This window comes from Chiloscyllium punctatum, chromosome 2, assembly GCF_047496795.1.
Source record: "Chiloscyllium punctatum isolate Juve2018m chromosome 2, sChiPun1.3, whole genome shotgun sequence".
In the NCBI taxonomy this organism is placed as follows: domain Eukaryota; kingdom Metazoa; phylum Chordata; class Chondrichthyes; order Orectolobiformes; family Hemiscylliidae; genus Chiloscyllium; species Chiloscyllium punctatum.
The window spans coordinates 66,619,438-66,632,715 of NC_092740.1; the positions used below are offsets into that span (position 1 = coordinate 66,619,438).

At 41.5% G+C, this 13,278-nt stretch overlaps 1 protein-coding gene and 1 non-coding gene across 2 annotated transcripts in view; both read left to right on the forward strand.

The window, feature by feature from the left end:
* Positions 1-13,278, forward strand: part of krtcap2 (keratinocyte associated protein 2) — a 197,977-nt gene that overhangs the window by 18,703 nt on the left and 165,996 nt on the right. The window lies entirely within an intron of this gene.
* On the forward strand, positions 8,656-8,737 carry trnal-cag (transfer RNA leucine (anticodon CAG)). The gene has a single exon. It is a non-coding gene; the product is annotated as a tRNA-Leu (tRNA).

The following is a 13,278-nucleotide window of genomic DNA, read 5'->3' on the forward strand; positions in this document are numbered from 1 at the left end:
TAAAAGCAATATAACAAATATTATCCACTATAATTGCTGGGAGAAGAGAATAAGTTTTATTCAGTAATATTAAAGCAAACCATTGATACTGTTCCATGCAATATAAACGGATTTGAAGGCTTACAATGGGTTTGCCAAGCAAGGGGCTGAAATGCCATAATCCACTCCGGTTGAAAACTATATGTTTATAACAGTGTGTATGAAAATGATGCACAGTTACTACCATAAACCACCATAGTCAGAAATCGAAAAGAAAGGATACATCCCATAAACAGGATACCTTCAGCAAACGGGTTATCACACATTAATTTTTGGTAACCATTGTGTCCTATAATGCATATATTTTTGGCTTTGGAATTATTATATCCCTTACTTCATTAGGATCTCTTTTGATTCTATTGTGGGATGTAGGTGTTGCTGGTTTGGCTAGCATTTGCTGCCCTCCTTGTTTGTTGCACTGCGGTTAATTTGAATAAAATTATCAGGAAAACAACAGCTTGCAAATTTAAATCTGTGTTTTGCATCCCAGAAGTTCTGTAATGACACATTTTAACAGTCTTACACTGGCACTGACACACTAGTTAATGTAATTCCTGTGTGTATGGTGCGTTTATAAGCTATGTGAGATAATGTTGGCAGGGGTGTTTTTACTTTGGACAAGTTTTTTTTATGTTATCAGCTTTCCGATCAGGAGTTACAGTGGGCTGACACTGGCCTCCCTGTCCCAGTGGCTCTGCTCTTTCCCTCTGGGTGGAACCTCTGAAGCTATGCCCTTGAGTCAACTGAGGTTGAGAAGTGGGGGAAGGAATGGAGACTGCAGCTGACAACTAACCTGAGGGATTCTGCTGTAATTCAAAAACTGTCCAAGATGCACTCCAAAGGTTTAGAATGTCATCTAATCTCCTCAGTCAGACTATAGATTTTCAGGTTATTCACATTTTGAAGTTATTAGCATCCAGCATGCAGCAAGGGGTCATTTCAATATGTGGGGAAGTGCTAAGGCTTGGCATTTAGTCCACTGTATCAGCTGTCTGTAACATGTGCTAATATTTAAACTGCCTGTGAATGTATAAAAAGTGAAACACATTGTAAAGTTGTCAGGGTTAGGGACATGCCAAAAATCCACAAAATAGGAGCTGAACAAAGTTTCTCCCAGGAATCATTTATTTAGAAGTTGAATTTTAAAAAGCTGCCTCTTGGAGGACAGGATATGAGAGAATTCATCTGAGGCAAATATTTCTTCTCCAATTATAGACTGTAAATCCAATGGAGAATATAAATAATTGGGATCAGAAGGGAGGGGAGGTGGAACACCGTCACTGCTCATGTTAGTTCAATTCTCTGTTGGTGCCAAATTAAATTGAATTTAATTTTAATTTTCTAATTTGAGCCGAAAAGGTGGAAGGAAATGCTGTGATTTAGGTGCTGTATTCACCTGGGTCACACATTTTCTGTGTTAGAAAATTGGAAAGGCCACAACTATTGTCCATCCATAATTATCCATTGTATAAGTAAAATCATTCCAATGATTACAAAGGTTCACAGAAATGATTTTATTTATTGTATATGCTGCAGAACCAACTATTATCAGATTTTGGTTGGGTTTCCACCATACCCTTTCCATCACTGGTTTCCAAATGTTTACTTGTTTTACAGTTGTAGAGAACAACCATTAGTGAGTCTCAATGAGAGGAGGATCTTGCGTTCAACACTGTATAGTTTATTGTGTGATAGTGATCAGTACAAGTTATATGAGAATGCTAAACATGGCCACAAAGACTCTGATGAGACATTTGAATAAACATCTTCATTCTACAAGATCCTAAGATATTTTGCCTTTCCCTAACCCAAGTCCTTATGACATGATCAGATTAGGTAGACCTTACCTTTGTCTTCACATTAATCTTTTCAAAACCATTAACTTGTACAATTGCCATCCCAAGCTATTTTTCTCACAGTTAAAATATATACATTCATTTATATGGTTATATTTACCACGACCTTATCTCCCTTAAAGTCTCTGACTTCACAAATTCAGACAGTCTGGAGATTTCACAGTTTTTCCAGAATTTGTTCTTTTCAGATTTGGAAGGTTGGTAGGTCTTTGGCTTGAGGACTGTTGACATTGATTTGTTTTCACCCGCTGATATCTGTAAAATGTTGCTGTCGTGGTGCTCTTGGTTCAATGATTGTTCCATAAGACAAAAGGTTCCAGGCATTCTTTTATAAAATTTTGTCGGCCACACAGACAGGAGATAATCACAACTGGCTTACTCCCTTTAGAATAACTGTCTCGTTCTTGTTAAAGTATTATATATATATCTATTGCCTTTGGTTGGAGTGCATCAATTATCGTGCACCGTATCATGAAGACAGATCAGAACTCCAAAGTCCTGTGGACATTTCAAATTCCGAAATGTGGCTTGTTTTAAAGAGGACTGCTACAGACAAAAAAGACTGCAGATGTAAATCCAGTGCTGATGAAGTGTGTCACTGGAAAAGGCACAGCAGGTCAGGCAGCATCTGAGGAGCAAGAGAGTTGATGTTTTGGGCATGACTCTTCTTCAGGGCTTTTCACTTTATCAACTCTGACTTCTCCAGCATCTGCAGTCCTCACTATCTCCTAAATTCAGTGCTGTTTGACCAAGTCATGTCTTATAGACATGTTTTTTCTGTTTGCCCTTTCAGGAAGTCCAAAAAAAGTGTTAAAAATTGACTGTATCCCTAGTTCCTATGTGTTGGTAGTAGGAAATATGCTAAAGATTCATGTACTGGCCTGAATTTGAGGGCTAGCATGCCAAATGTCTGGCAAAAAGGAACACCCAGTGAAATAGTTCCTTGCCTAGTCAATTCTTTCAGATTCTGCTACAATGTGATTGATCAGGGTCCTGATGCATCATTCCCAACTATGCTTCAAAATGATTATCTGGCCATTGGAAAATCCAGGCAGAGTCCAATGGATTTAACTGTGGAGTCAACTTCATTGATATGACAGGGAATTGAGTCTTCAATTTCTGATCAGCAATTCTGATATAGATCAGCTGTACTGTAGTGGGATGGACATAACTTAATAAAGCTGTCTTAACAAAGTCAGCATTTCTCTTTAAAAGGGACGTGACTGGCTGGATCGCATGTTTTGCCCACCAGTTGAATGGTGAACTTGTTGTATGTCCAATTCCAGAACTAGTTGTAAATTTGCTGGCAAACTTGTTAACAAGCTGTGGGCCATTGTCTAACACAACCACATCAGGGATCCCACACACAGTAACTTTTTCATGCAAGAACATGATAGTGCCATCTGTGGTGATAGTGTACAAATTTTTCACCTCTATCGCTGATGAAAATGACGTGACAGTGATAAGCTTAGATTGTCTGTCAAACATAAATGCATCTGTTCTCACATGTTCCCTCAGTCTGGTGGAAAATGTAATGGGCTACGAGTGACTCTCGCTGCTCAGGACCCTGAATGGCAGAAGTTTCAATGTCATTTCCCTGGAGTGTTGGAGGCAGAGGGGTTACCTTATAGATGTTTATAAGATGATGAGGGGCATGGATAAAGTCAAGAGACAAGGTCTTTTCCCAGGAGTTGAAAACTAGAGGGCATAAGTTTTAGGTGAAAGGGGTAAGATTTAAAAGGTACCTAAGGGGCAGCTTTTTCACGCAAAGGGTGGTGCATGTATGGAATGAGCTGCCGGAGAAAGTGGTGGAGGCTGGTACAATTGCAACATTTGAAAGACATCTGGATGAATATATGAATAGGAAGGGTTTGGACGGAAATTGGCCAAGTGCTGGCAAACGGCACTAGATTAGGTTAGGGTATTTGATTGGCATGGATGAGTTGGACCGAAGGATCTGTTTCCGTGCTGTACATCTGTATGACTCTATGACTCTATCTATTGATCATTGATCTCCTTTGAGATCCAAGGCCACTGCACTGATGACCAAGCCTTGGCTCAGCACTTGGTAATCTCCTGTGTATCCAGACTAGGATATCTTCCTGAATCCAAACTGGAACCACCAGCCTTTCATCAAACTCAAGCAAACCTTCCATTATTAGAAAATGCTGTCAATGCTCGAAATAGGTCACATGGCCAACCCACTGCAAAAGGGAAGCAATAACCTTGTCAACTGGCTTGTAATGCCAAAAAAAAATTGGAGATCATTAACCAATTTTGGAGTGGAGAACACCTTAGCAGCCCTCTGTGGTTTCGGATGTTCCATTCTTGTGGAAAAAAATGGGAGAGAGGAGAACCTGGAGACAGTCACCAGCATCTAAAAGAGCAGGTGGATCTTTGGTGATGTACAGGAGGGAGGACAGTACTGACAGAGGAATCTTTAGTGATGGGACTAGATAGGAGTTTCTGCGGCTATTAGTGTGACTCCAGAATGATGTTGCTGTCTGTTGTTTGGAGCAAGGATGTCACAGAATGGCTGCGGGACATTCTTCTAGGGGAGGACACATAACCCAAGGTCATGGTCCAGATTGATACCAAAAATATCTGTAGGAAGGGGAAAGCGGGATGTGGCATATTTCAAAAGGTCCATCACCCCACCAGAATCCAAAATGGAAAACCTCCATGGATTAGTGTACTATCTACGTGGTTCTGTTGGAATATGTGGCAGCCACTTATTCCCTATCTGCCTGCTGTTCCCTAACTTGCAGTGTGACCACCTCTCTGAATGTGCTATCCATAAGATCTTTTATCTCACAGATACACCATAGTGATTCTAGGCATTGCTCAAGCTCTGAAACCTGTAATTAGTAGGCAGGTGAATAGAAACTTGGCAAGTCGAATGTCCAAAGTAGTAAATGCCCTGATTACTCTCAATGTCACATGTAATTGAGGACAGAAATAGAAGAAAAGTCAGATTGATGAGTGGCTGTAAAGATGCAGTCAGAGGGAGGCGAGTAGGTTGTTGGGATCCTTCCATTGGCTCAGCAGAAGATAGCACCTGTATTAACCAAACAGGTTGCATTTGAACAGAGTTGGGATTGGGTTCTTTCCAGGTCATCTACTGGTGCTATTGCAGAGAGTTTAAAATAACTCAGCAGGTGTAAGACTCGGAGAGAATTTTCAAAAATAATGCCAGGGTGCACAAAATGCTAGGAGAGGTAGATATCATTAGACTGGAGAATAACAAGTAAATAGGTGGAGTCAGTGCAAAGGGGAAAGGAATGAACTAAACAAGTGTTGCATTGCATGTTTCTTAATGCAAATTGCTGTTAGTAAGACTGGGGAATTCCAGGCACATAATGCCATGTTGCAGTGATAACTGAGGCATGAGTCAAGGAAGGACAGGTCTGGGAGTAAAATATTCATGGATACAAGGAGTTCACAAAAAAAGGGAAAGGTAAAAAGAGGAAAGGTAGTATTTTGGTTAAGTAGAGGAATGCAGTACTGGAGTTGGACAATGCTTCTGAGACTTCAAGAATGCAATTAATTTGGTGAGAGCTAAGGATTGAGTAGCGTGCAATTACATTTCTTGGTGTAATCTATAGACCGCCAACTATAGGGAAGCATGTAAACGAACAAACCTGCAAGGAAATTACAGGGGGTGGAAACATCATAGAGTAATTATAATTATGGCATAGTGGTAGTGTAAGGGACAATGAGAGTAGATGTTGCTAGATTGTACTTAGAAGGCTTTCCTGTAGCAGTATGTATTCACTTCAGCAAGCAAGCAGGCACTAATAGGAACAAGTAAATCAAATGACAATGGGGGACATTTGGGAGATAGTGATCATTCTGTCATAAGGGTGATGATGGTAGAGAATGACAATGGTCAATCTAGAGTTCTAGATCTTCGTGTGCAAGTGGTTCTGTCAAGGTATGTGGATGACGCAAAATTTCAAACATTTATAAACTCAAACTAAGGACAGAGTAGAACTTCAAGAGGACACTGACAAGTTGGTGAAGTAGGGTACTGGAAAAGCACATAGGTTAGGCAGCATTCAAGGAGCAGGAGAATTGACATTTCGGGCATAAGCCCTTCATCAGGAATGATTCTTGCAGTGTGACCACCTTCATCAGGAATGATTCCTGACGAAGGGCTGCTGCCTGAAACATTGATTCTCCTGCTTCTCGGATGATGCCTAACCTGCTATACCTTTCCAGTACCACACTCTCGACTCTGATCTCCAGCATCTGCAGCCCTCACTTTCTCCAAGTTGGTGAAATAGGCAGATAAACAGCAGATGATGTTCATTGCAGAGAAGTGTGAGTTGATATACATTGGGACAGAGGACATGGACTAACATTACAAATTGCACTATGTAAATGCTATGCAGTAGCGTAGAGACTTGAATTAAAATGTGAAAATCTTTAAAGTTGGCAGGACAGGTGGAGCGAACTGTTAAAAAAGGCAGACAGTATTACGGGCTTCATTAATATGGACATAGAGTGCGGAGGTGAGGTAGTTAATTTATATAGGACAGTGATTAGACCTCAGTTGAATTATTATGTACAATTCTGGGTACCAGACTTTAGGAAAATGTTAATGCATTGGAGAGAGTTCAGAAGAGGTTTATAAGAATGGATTAAAAACCTTCAGTTATGAGGAATGCTGTATAATGTTAATGTGCTGTGGCATTTTGAGATCGAGAAAAAAGTGGGTGTTCGGTCTCTTGAAGAGTATTAAGGTGGATAGTTCCCAGGGCCCAATGGTATCTACCCCAGCTTATTTAGAGAAGCAAGAGAGGAGATTGCTGGGGCCTTGACCAAGATCTTTGTATCCTCACTAACCAGTGGAGAGGTCCCAGCAGACTGGCGAATAGCTAATGTTGTTCCTCTGTTCAAGAAGGGCAATAAGGATAATCCAGGAACCTACAGACTGGTGAGTCTCACATCGATGGCAGGGAAGCTTTTAGAGAGAATTCATATGGATAGGATATACATGCATCTGGAAAAGCACAGCCTAATTAACAACCGTCAGCATGGCTTTGTGTGGGACAGGTCATGTCTTACTAATTTGATTGAATTTTTTGAGGAGATGACAATGGTGATTGTCAGAGAAATTATCCAGTTGAATAGAGCATGGATCGGATGAAATTGACAAGCTGTTTATTATAAGCAATATCACTAGAAGAGAAATTGACTACCCTGACACAGAACTGGCAATCTATAGGTAGATCAAGGGTTCTCTTCCACAAGCAGTGATTGTGGGCAGTTTTTATAGGGATACAGTACAATGGTGTGAATTACAGATCGATCAAGAGAAGAATGGAATCAATGGGAGAACAGTCAGCCATCCAAGAGTAACACCCAGTCCATAATTGACACAGGAGATTTTAATCCTGTGTGAGGGTAGGTGTGAGTATCTCTCATCCTGGCATCAGTGGGTTTCCAAGGTGGCTTAGTCGCAGCTGAGTTAACTTGGTGCCCGTCAGTCTGAGCACCCTTTTGGGAGAAGTTGTGCTTACTGAGGACTAGGAAGTCTATTGTCAGGCTGTCTCAGGAAATGTATTCCCCAGTCTGGACATGGCTTGAGTCATTTCCTGTTTGCTGTCTAGTGTCTTAGATAGCCTGTTTGGTCAAGGCTGAGGCACTCTGGGTAGTTTCTGTTGTGGCTTATGCAGACGTGGTTCCTTATATTCTTTGTGGCCATGCTGTGGGTGGACAGGGTAACAGATTTTCTCCCACAGTGGTCAATGAGGGTAGAGCAGTGGATGTTGTTTACATGGATTTTAGTAAGGCTTTTGACAAGGTCCTTCACAGTAGGCTCACCCAGAAGATTAAGATGCTTGGGATCCATAGTGATTTGGCCACGTGGATTTGGAATTGGCTTGCCCATGGGAGACAAAGGGTAGTGGTGGAAGGGTATTTTTCTGACTGAAGGTCCATGACTACTGGTGTTCTGCAGAGATCCATACTGGGACCTCTACTGTTTGTGATCTACATAAATAACTTGGATGAAAATATAGATGGGTGGGTTAGTAAGTTTGCAGACAATACATAGATTGGTGGAGTTGTGAATAATGTAGAGAGTTGACAAAGGATACAGCAGATTATAGATCAGCTGCTGATATGGACAGAGAAATGGCAGGTAGAGTTTAATCCAGGTAAATGTGAAGTGTTGCACTTTGGGAGGTTAAATGTTTAAGAAAAGTAGGCAGTTAATAGCAGGACGTTGAACAGCATTAATGTACAGAGGGATCTTGGGGTTCAAGTCCATAGCTCCCTGAAAGTGGCCGCACAAGTGAATAGAATGGTGAAGAAGGCATGTGGCATGCTTACCTTTATTGGTCCAGGAATTGAGTACAAGAATCAGGATGCCATGTGGCAGCTTTATAAGGCTTCGGTTAGGCCACAATTAATTGTGTTCAATTCTAGTCGCCACATTATAGGAAGATTGTGGAGGCTTTGGAGAGGGTGCAGGAAAGTTTTGCCAGGATGCTGCCTGTATTAGAGGGTCTGAGCTATAAGGAGAGGTCAGAAAATCTCAGGTTGTTTTCTCTGGAGCGGTAGACTTGATAGAAGTCTATATAATTATGAGCTGCGTAGATAGGGTTCACGATCAAAATCTTTTTCCCAGAGATGAAATGTCTACTACTGGGGAGCATGCATTTAAAGTCAGAGCAAGAAAGTTCAAAGCAGATGTGAGGGGCAAGGCTTTTACACAGAGCTTGGTAGGAGTCTGGAACACACTGCCAGAGGTGGTAGTGTGGCCGAGCGGTCTAAGGCGCTGGATCCAGGTTCCAGTCTTGAAAGGGGCGCGGGTTCGAATCCCGCCACTGCCATTTCTGCTGTTTAACTCCAATGCTGCAGCTTGTTAAAATGCTGTTTCGGTCCCCACTGTCTTGATGTTGAAAACAAAAGTAAAATGGGTTTGCTTCCCGGGGAATTAACTGTGGTGTGGGATAGTGCCACGCGGAAAATCGCAAACAGCTCTGCTGTTCCAGGGTGGCCGGCACGGTGGCACAGTGGTTAGCACTGCTGCCTCACAGCGCCAGAGACCTGGGTTCAATTCCCACCTCAGGCGACTGACTGTGTGGAGTTTGCACATTCTCCCCGTGTCTGCGTGGGTTTCCCCCGGGTGCTCCGGTTTCCTCCCACAGTCCAAAAATGTGCAGGTGAGGTGAATTGGCTATGCTAAATTGCCCGTAGTGTGAGGGGAATGGGTCTGGGTGGGTTGCGGGTCGGTGTGGACTTGATGGGCTGAAGGGCCTGTTTCCATACTGTAAGTACTCTGATCTCTGATCTAGGTAATGGTGGAGGCATATAAGATAGAGGCATTTAAGGGATTTTAGATAAGCACATGAATATGCAATGTATGGAGGGATGTAGATCAAGGACAGACAGAAAAGATTAGTTTAATTTGGCGTCAGATTCGGCACAATACTATGGGCTGGAAGGCCTGTTCCTGTGCTATATTGTTCTATGTTCTATGTTCTATGAAAGATTGGAGAAGTTGGGACTGTTTTTCTTGAGAAGGAAAGGACAAGGGGAGATTGGATAGAAGTTTACTATTTGTATTCAGGATTATTAGGGGTCTGGGTACAGTAGATGCAGAGAAACTGTTTCTATTCTAAAATGGATTGAGAAGGAGTGGGCACGGTTCTAAAGTGTTTTGCAAAAGAAGCAAGTGCAAGGTCAGGAATAAAACCTTTTCATTGAATGAATGGAATGCATTTGGAATGCACTGCCTAGAAGTGTGGTGGAGGCAGTTTCAATTGAGGCATTCAAAGAGCACTGGATGATTACTTAAATAGAAACAACCCCACGTCAGCTGTGTAAAAATGGGAGGAAATTGGCAATAAGTTAAATTGCTCAGACTACTGCTGCAAATATGGTGGGCCATAGCAATTCCACGATTCTGTGATTGTTTCCAAGTTCTCTCAAAATGTGAATAGATTCCTTAGACAATTCACACTTGCTGTTGAGGGCAAACCCTTCTAAAACTCCATGGACTCGCTAGTCATGTTTTCTGTCTGTCTCCCCATCTATCAATATGTCATTTATTTGGCATATGTTACATTCTAAGGCTTGTAAAATACTGAACATAGTCTGTTCAGAAATCTCCGGGATTAAGCAATTCCAAAAGGCAGTCTGTTGAAGTAGAATCTCTCCAATGATATTTTATCACTGGAGTGAGCATCTAGATTGCTTATCGAAAGGTACTTGCCAGAAGCCTCTGTTGGCAATAAGTCTAATGGAAACTCTACTTTTAGACATTTTGGCTAAACTCTTGTTTACTGTAGACAGATGGTGAACTTCCCTCATCACTGATTTGTTGAGTTGTGTTCATTCAACATAAATTATGACAGCCATATTGAGTTTGGGCGCAGTATCTATGCCTGAACACCATACAGTTAGTTTTGCAACCCTTAAAATCATGGCCATTTTGGCCACTCCACTTCTCAAAATGCTTTAGGAGTTGTTTCATTATGGATTAGAAATTTCCCAGGTATATGGAGACATAATGAATGAGACTCATAGAGTCATACAGCATGGAAACAGACCCTTCGATCCAACTGATCCATGCTGACCACAATTCCAAACTAAACCAGTCCCGCCTGCCTGAGCTTGACCCATATCCCTCCAAACAGTTCTTATTTGTGTACTTAACTAAATGTCTTTTAAATGTTGTAACTGTATGTCCACCACTTCCTCTGGAAGTTCATACCATATGCGAACCACATTGTGTGAAAAAAAAATTCCCCTCATGTCTTTTCTCCTCTCGCCATAAAAAAAAACGCCCCTGGTCTTGAAATCACCCACCCTAGAGAAAAGACACCTGGCATTCGCCTTATTAATACCCCTCATTATTTTATAAACCTCTACAAGGTCACCACTCAACTTCATACATTCCAGTGAAAAATGTCCCAGTATCCATCCTCTCCTTATAATTCAAACCCTCCCTTCTTGGCAACGTCCTGTTAAATCTCTTCTAAACCCTCTCTAGCTTAATAAAATCCTTCCTATAACAGGGAGACCTTTTTTATAGTGATGCTGTAAACATCATCGAAATTTTCTAATCCCGAGATCAGTTTAGAGTTATCTTTCTTATAAGAATTTTTACTCCTGTGCTATTCAGCTTCTTTGACCTTGTGAAGAAGTTGGAAGGCAAAACATGCTTTATCATGTGATGTTTTCTGATTATAAATTACATGTAAATTCTCTGTCGTCTGACACTATTTTTGTTGCTATGTTGCCTGTAACATACCTCAACCAGTTCCACCTAGACTGTGCGGTTTCATCTCTGTAGGCTGTAACTTTTGATTCTTAACTAGGATAAATGATCTGATATGACATTGACACTTGCCTCTATATCAGGTTTAATATTAATAAGGTGTGCACTGACATAAACTGATTCTGTCAATCCTGAATTGGTTGAATCAACAATTTTCCCCAAAAATGCAGTTGCTATCTTTTCTAATGCTGGTGGCTCTATTGCACTAAAATAGTTCTTTAAGTAGCTGTTTGACTTTTTGCTGCGCTAACTGTGCCCTCTTTCTGCTCATCTTCTCGAGGAATTTAATTCAGATAAATGCGAGATGCTGCATTTTGGGAAAGCAAATCTTAACAGGACTTATACACTTAATAGTAAGGTCCTAGGGACTGTTGCTGAACAAAGAGACCTTGGAGTTCAGGTTCATAGCTCCTTGAAAGTGGAGTCGCAGGTAGATAGGATAGTGAAGAAGGCGTTTGGTATACTTTCCTTTATTGGTCAGAGTAATGAGTACAGGAGTTGGGAGGTCCTGTTGTGGCTGTACAGGACATTGGTTAGGCCCCTGTTGAAATATTGCGTGCAATTCTGGTCTCCCATCGGAAGGATGTTATGAAACTTGAAAGAGTTCAGAAAAGATTTCCAAGGATGTTGCCAGGGTTGGAGGATTTGAGCTATAGGGAGAGGCTGGACAGGCTGGGGCTGTTTTCCCTGGAGCGTCGGAGGCTGAGGGGTGACCTTATAGAGGTTTACAAAATTATGAGGGGCATGGATAGGAATAATAGACAAAGCCTTTTCCCTGGGATTGGGGAGTCCAGAACTAGAGGGCATAGGTTTAGGGTGAGAAGGGAAAGATATAAAAGAGACCTAAGGGGCAACGTTTTCACGCAGAGGGTGGTTCGTGTATGAAATGAGCTGCCAGAGGATGTGGCAGAGGCTGGTACAATTGCAACATTTAAGAGGCATTTGGATGGGTATATGAATAGGAAGGGTTTAGAGGGATATGGGCCGGGTGCTGGCAGATGGGGCTAGATTGGGTTGGGATAACTGGTTGGCGTGGACAGGTTGGACCGAAGGGTCTGTTTCCATGTTGTACATCTCTATGACTCTATGACTCTAAGTGACCTATAGTTGTAGAGATATTGTATTTTTTTTTAATAGCTGAAAATTTCTGATTCCTGCCCATGATGGTTTCTGAGGTTTGATATTCCCAGAGGCAGCTAGTCAACAGTAATTTAGTATGTTCAGTGGACTGTGTAAACAGGAAGGTTAATTTGGATTTCCAGGCACCATGCTAGCTGAAGCCTCATCACAAGAGGTGGTTGCTGCTAAGGTAGGACAAGATCATGCAGATCTCTCAAGATGGAAATAGCTTTTGATCACTTCAAAGATTAAATTAACTGCTGCCACAGCTACCAGGCCATCAGCGGAATGGCTTTTGACCTTAGATCTAGGCTATATACTAATGGCAAAATCTTGCTGCTGACAACAATTTGTTCCCAAGTGAGGATTTGATTGCCTATAATAGCTACTACCACCAATAGGCATGCAGCTGATGTCAGAATCACTTGACTCTGATAAGATTGGTTAGAGGCTGGACCACATTGAGTCAAAGATTTGATGCATACATTTCAAAAATTCTGTGCCCTCCTGCCTCAAAATCTGTCTACATGTAGCTGATTGATTCTGCCCAGAGAGTGCAGGCCATCCTTTATCATGCTGTTCTTTTTTTCTTGTTTAAAGTTGTGACAATGGAATTTAGCAGTAATCAGCAATCATTCAATGCAGTTCCCCTATAAGAGAGACAGACTGTCTTTAAGACCACATAGCCGACTGCAACCTGCACTATTAGCACAATGGTGTTTGGCTTTCATATGACTTCGAGGCAGTTAGCATGTGTGGGAGCCACAGGATGATAAGATTGCTTTTTTAGATTGTTTCATTCCTAAATTTAGATTGAAATATTTGTTGCGGTAAACATTATTTTTTCATTCTTGCCAAGGGTAAGTTGTACTTGTCAGTAATAGAGGATAGTACCACTGTCAGATGAGTCGATGAGAAAGAGACCTCCTGACAAGATGATGTACTGTCTTGGTTTCCTTTGCTCCTTCT